Source organism: Triticum dicoccoides, chromosome 7B (assembly GCF_002162155.2).
Source record: "Triticum dicoccoides isolate Atlit2015 ecotype Zavitan chromosome 7B, WEW_v2.0, whole genome shotgun sequence".
In the NCBI taxonomy this organism is placed as follows: domain Eukaryota; kingdom Viridiplantae; phylum Streptophyta; class Magnoliopsida; order Poales; family Poaceae; genus Triticum; species Triticum dicoccoides.
The window spans coordinates 153,494,686-153,501,656 of record NC_041393.1 but is presented as its reverse complement, the minus strand read 5'-3'; positions in this window follow the sequence as shown (position 1 = coordinate 153,501,656).

The following is a 6,971-nucleotide window of genomic DNA, read 5'->3' as shown; positions in this document are numbered from 1 at the left end:
GTATTAATTTCATAAGAACAGAGTAACGCATTAAGAAAGATGACATGATGTAGAGGGATGAACTCAAGCAATATGATATAAACCCCATCTTTTTATCCTCGATGGCAACAATACAATACGTGCATTGCAACCCCTGCTGTCACTGGGTAAGGACACCGCAAGATTGAACCCAAAGCTAAGCACTTCTCCCATGGCAAGAAAGATCAATCTAGTAGGCCAAACCAAACTGATAATTCGGAGAGACTTGCAAAGATAACTCAATCATACATAAAAGAATTCAGAGGAGATTCAAATATTTCTCAAAGATAAAATTGATCATAAACCCACAATTCATCGGATCTCGACAAACACACCGCAAAAAGAGTTACATCAAATAGATCTCCACAAGAGAGGGGGAGAACATGGTATTGAGATCCATTAAGAGAGAAGAAGCCATCTAGCTAATAACTATGGACCCGAATGTCTATGGTAAACTACTCACAACTCATCGGAGGGGCTATGGTGTTGGTGTAGAAGCCCTCCATGGTCGATTCCCCCTCCGGCGGAGCACCGATGAAGGCTCCAAGATGGGATCTCGCGGATACAAAAGGTTACGGCGGTGGAAATCATTTTTCGTTGGCTCCCTGGATGTTTTCGGGGTACGTGGGTATATATAGGAGGAAGAAGTACGTCGGTGGCCGCCCGAGGGGCCCACGAGACAGGGGGCGCGCCCTGTAGGAGTGGGTGCGCCCTCGTATCTCGTGGCTGCCTCGGCTTGCACTTCAAGTCCTCTGGATCACGTTCGTTCCAAAAATCACGCTCCCGAAGGTTTCATTCCGTTTGGACTCCGTTTGATAGTCCTTTTCTTCAAAATACTGAAATAGGCAAAAAATAGCAATACGGGTTGGGCCTCCGGTTAGTAGGTTAGTGATATAAATGTGTAAAATAAAGCCCATAAACATCCAAAAGGGGTAATATAATAGCATGGAACAATAAAAAATTATAGATACGTTGGAGACATATCAAATGCTGCCTAACATGTTCATCACATTCTTTTCTTTATAGCATGGACATATGGACTTTTATATGATTCAAAGCAATAGTCTAGTTTTGACATGAAGACTTTACTACTCATGCATACCAACAAGCAACCATATCAATACTAAAGCAAGTTATCCCTAGCCCATCATGCTCAATGATTGATTCATTCATGAAACACACTCGAATATTAGCTACACCCAATGCTCAAATACGATCATAGTGCCCCTTAGTTGGTGCTTTATAAGAGAAGATGGATACTGAAATTCAAAATAAAAATTGCATAAGTAAAAGAAAGGCCCTTCGCGGAGGGCAGTAGTGATTTGTAGAGGTGCTAGATCTCAAAGCTTAAATTGATAGATAAAATTATTTTTGAGAGGCATACTTTTCCTACCAACAAAAACGACTTGGAGCATCCCAACACTTTCCTTGCTAGATACATCATAGGCGGTTCCCAAACAAAAAATAAAGTTTATTCCTTTTTCCACCATAACTTTCGCTTTCCATGGCTAACCCTATCATCGGGTGCCCTCCATACCAACACTTTCCAAGGAATTTATTATTTGACAACATAAAGTAAATTCATTTATTCATTTCGGGACTAGGCATCCCTAGTACCTTTGTCGTACTCTTGTCCAATGACAAGTGAATAAACAGTCATCGTGAGAATAACACATCTAGCATGGAAAATATTGGCTACCCTTTACCGCCTCGCGAGTAGTAGAGCATACAAAAGAGAAATTTATTTTGAACATTAGAGATGGCACATGCAAATTTGCTTAGAACGGCATGGAAATACCACATATAGGTAGGTATAGTGGACTGATAAGGCAAAACTAGTTTAAAGGGTTTTGGATCCACAAGTAGTGATCATACTTAGTGCAAAATGAAGGCTAGCAAAAAGATTGAGAAAGCGATCAACGAAAAAGCCAAAAATCTCATACCCAAGCATTAAGCATAAGTAACACCGAATAATGCACCATAAGTAGGATATAAATTTCATTGCATAACTATTGACTTTCATTCTTGCATAGCAAATCACAAACCTTAACATCAATATTCTTACTAAAGCACAATTACTCATCAACATGACTTACATAATATATCGTCATATCTCAAAACCATTACTAGGAATCAAGTTTATTTTGTCCAATGATCTTCATGAAAGTTTTTATTATATCCTCCTTGTATATCTATCACTTTGGGACTATTTTCATATGTTGCTTTTGATAAGCTCAAACAAATATAAGTGAAGATCATGAGCATAATTTGTTCTTCTCTCAAAATAATCTAAGTGAAGCAAGAGAGAATTTCTTAAAAATTTACTAACACCCAAATAAATCTAAGTGAAGCATTGGAGTATTTCTTGAAAATTAACAAAGCACACCATGCTCAAAAAGATATAAGTGAAGTACTAGATCAAGTCCATGGCTCTAAAAATTTAAGTGAAGCATAGGAGCAAGCATAGCATAATTTTTGGCTCTCTTAAAAGGGTGTGTCCAGTAAGGATTCAAAACTTAAAACACAAAGCAAAACAAGAAAATACTCATATCATACAAGACGCTCCAAGCAAAACTCATATCATGTGACGAATAAAAATATAGTTTCAAGTAAAATACCGATGGTCGTTAGAATAAAGCAGGGATGCTACTCGGGGGCATCCCCAAGGTTAGTTGGTTGCTACTTCTTTGAATATTATCTTAGGGTGCCTTGGGCATCCCCAAGCTTAACCTTTTTCTTATCCTTATTCCTTCATCCATCGTAAGATAACCCAAAACTTGAAAACTTCAATCACACAAAACTCAAACAAAACCATCGTGAGATCCGTTAGTATAAGAAACCAAACAACTACTATAAGTACTGTAGAAAACCTATTCTTATTTTGTTTTGCATTATATCTACTGTATTCCAACTTTTGTATGGAAAAAACTCATCAAATAAAACCATAGAATCATCAAAACAAGCACACGACGCAAAGAAAACAGAATCTGTCAAAAACAGAAGAGTCTGAATCAATCTGAAAATTTCGAATACTTATGTAACTCCAAAAATTATGAAATACATTGTTGGACATGAGGAATTTGTCTATTAATCTTATGCAAAAAGAATCAACTTAAAATCACTGTTCTGTAAAAAATGACAACGAATCTCGTGAGTGCAAAAGTTTCTGCTTTTCAGCAAGATCAAATAAACTTTCACCCAAGTCTTCCCAAAGGCATTGCTTGGCACAAACACTAACTAAAACACAAAAAACACAATCATAACAGTAGCATAATTGTGCTAACACTCAAGAACAGAAAGCAAAAAGCAAAAATAATTTTTATTCATTGGGTGGCCTCCCAACAAGCGCTATCGTTTTACGCCCCTAGCTAGGCATAACGCGTAGGATCTAAGTTTTGTCGTCTTTCTTCTCCAATTCTTTAAGCACACAACCAGATTTATTTGGAGAATTGGCAAGTAAAATAACAAAACTTCTAGGCATAAAGTTGAGGAAATCATTCTTATCAATAGGATCTCTTATAGTTCCAACAAAATTTGGGTGAATACTAATCATTTTAAGGTCCCCTTTGTCATTGCTAGAAGTTGCACCTTTGTTTTGAATGACTTGAGTAGTCTTATTACTAATTTTCAAGGGAGTTTTAGCGGAAGCAAAAGCCGTACCTAGATTAGAAAAGATTTCTTCCAGTTTATCAATCCTAGACGGACTTTCTTCGATTCTTTCATGAATTATAGTTCCCTTTTCTTTCAACAACTTAAAAACGTCTCCCGCTTTTGACCCAACTTTAGTAGCATAACTTTGCATTTTTCTATCCAAATTTTCAATATGTTCTACGGTAAGCATTTTCTTTTCAATAGCATCTAGTCTTTCCATAACATTCTCAAGAGTCAATATTGTTTCATTTATCACGAGTGGGACATCAAGAGAAGCATTAAAAGCATTAAAAGCATCTAGAGAAGGACACATCAAGAAATTCCCACCGGTAAGCGTGTCAAGGACGAATCTATACCAAGTGGTGATGCCCACATAAAAATAACGGAGAAGAACAACGGTAGATTGCTTACGGGTAGATCTATTATGAGCATTGCAAATCCTATACCAAGCATCTTTTAAATTTTCTCCTCCCCTTTGTTTGAAGCTGAGAATCTCATTCTCGGGGGTGCACGCAATAGAAGAATAACAATTCCATAACAACAAAAAGTGATAACCAAGATTGCACACGAGAAATAGATCTGATGAGAAAACGGCGAACAAAAAAGAGGGCGAATAAAACGACAAAGTTTTGTCAAGTGGGGGAGAGGAAAACGGGAGGCAAATGGAAAATAATGTGAATTGCGAGGAGATGAGATTTGTGATTAGGAACCTGGTTGATGTTGAAGATCCTCCCCGGCAACGGCGCCAGAAATTTCCTTTTGATGTATGCTAGAACTACATCGGTATTTCCCCAAAGAGGAAGGGATGGTGCAGTATAGCGACGGTAGGTATTTCCATCAGTGATGAGACCAAGGTTATCGAACCAGTAGGAGAACCTCCTCACACCATGTAAACAACACCTGCACACAAATAACTAATACTCGCAACCCAATGTGTTAAAGGGGTTGTCAATCCCTTTTGGGTACGGCGCCTCAAGTAGGCAAATAACATGAGGTAAAAAGTGGTAGATAGGATAAATAGATCGCAGAAAAAATAAATGCAGCAAGGTATTTTTGTACTTTTGGTTCAATAGATCTAAAACTTAATGCAAGAGCAAATAGATCGCAAAGGCAAATATGATGAAAAGAGACCCGGGGGCCGTAGGTTTCACTAGTGGCTTCTCTCGAGAAAAATAGCAAACGGTGGGAAAACAATTACTGTTAGGCAGTTGCTATTCAAATAATTATGATGATATCCAGGCAATGATCATTATATAGGCATCACGTCCAAGATTAGTAGACCGACTCCTGCCTACATCTACTACTATTAGTCCACACATCGACTGCTATCCAGCATGCATCTAGTGTATTAAGTTCATGAGAAAATGGTGTAATGCAATAAGAACGATGACATGATGTAGACAAGATCTGTTTATCTATTGCGGCAGATATAGATCTCATCTTGTTATACTTAGTAGCAATGATACATACGTGTCGGTTCCCCTTCTGACACTGGGATCAAGCACCGTAAGATCGAACCCACTACAAAGCACCTCTTCCCATTGCAAGATAAATAGATCAATTTGGCCAAACAAAACCCAAATATCGGAGAAGAAATACGAGACTATAAGAAATCATGCATATAAGAGATCAAAGAAGACTCAAATAACTTTCATGGATAAAAACATTGATATGATCATAAACTCAAAGTTCATCGGATCCCAACAAACACACCACCAAAAGACTTACATCATATGGATCTCCAAGAGACCATTGTATTGATAATCAAGAGAGAGAGAGGAAGCCATCTAGCTACTAACTACGGACCCGTAGGCCTACAAAGAACTACTCACGCATCATAAGTGAGGCACCAATGGAAGTGGTGAACCCCTCCATGATGGTGTCTAGATTGGATCTAGTGGTTCTGGTCTCTGCGGCGGCTGGATCAATATTTCATCGACTCCCTAGGGTTTCTAGAATACTGTGGTATTTATAGAGCAAAGAGGTGGTTTGGGGGGGGCACCCGAGGTGGGCACAACCCACCGGGGCGCGCCCTGGTGGGTGCTGCTCCCCTCGAGCAGCCCTTCAGGTGCTTCCTTGGCCCATTGGCTTTCTTCTGGCCCAAAACAATTCCTTCGGGAGTTGCCTTGCATTTGGACTCCGTTTGATATTGATTTCCTGCGATGTAAAAAACATGCAGAAAACAGAAACTAGCACTGGGCACTATGTCAATAGGTTAGTACAAAAAAATGATATAAAATGACTATAAAATGATTGTAAAACATCCAAGAATGATAATATAACAGCATGGAACAATCAAAAATTATAGATACGTTGGAGATGTATCAGAGGCTTAGCTGTGAACTATCCTTCACCTAATTAAAAACTTCTCCGTGTGATGAGCGTTCCCCTCACTTGGGGGTTTAACTGTTAACCAGCCTATGCCTAAGTTAAAAACTTCTTCGAGTGTCGAGCGTTCCTCTCACTCGAGGGCTTCGCTGCGGACCAGCCTTCGCCTAAGTTAAAACTTCTCCGAGTGATGAGCGTTCCCCTCAATCAGGGACTTAGCTGCGAACCAGCCTTCACCTAAGTTAAAAACTTCTCCCAATGACGAGCATTCCTCTCACTCGGGGATTTCGCTGCGAACTGACCTTCGCCTAAGTTAAAAACTTCTCCGAGTGATGAGCGATCCTCTCAATCAGAGGCTTATCTACGAACCGGCCTTCGCCTAAGTTAAAAACTTCTTTGAGTGGCGATCGTTCCTCTAACTCGAGGGCTTTGCTATGAACCAGCCTTCGCCTAAGTTAAAAACTTCTTTGAGTGACGAGTGTTCTTCTCCCTCGGGGGGGAGGGGGGCTTAGCTAAGAACCAGCCTTCGCGTAAGTTAAAAACTTCTCCGAGTGATGAGCGTTCCTCTCACTTGGGGGCTTAGCTGCGAACCAGCCTTCGCCTAAGTTAAAAACTTCTCCGAGTGTTTAGCGTTCCTCCCATTCGAGAGCTTAGCTGCGAACCAGTCTTCGCCTAAGTTAAAACGAGCGTTCCCCTCACTCAGGGGCTTACCTACGAACCAGCCTTTGCCTAAGTTAAAAACTTCTCCGAGTGACGAGTGTTCCTATAACTCGGGTACTTAGCTGCGGCTCCTCCTTCGCCTAAGCTAAAAACTTCTCTGAGTGATGAGCGTTCCTCACACTCAAAGGCTTAGCTGCGAATAAACCTTCACCTAAGTTAAAAACTTCTCTGAGTGGCGATCGTTCCTCTAACTCGAGGGCTTTGCTATGAACCAGCATTCGCCTAAGTTAAAAACTTCTTTGAGTGACGAGTGT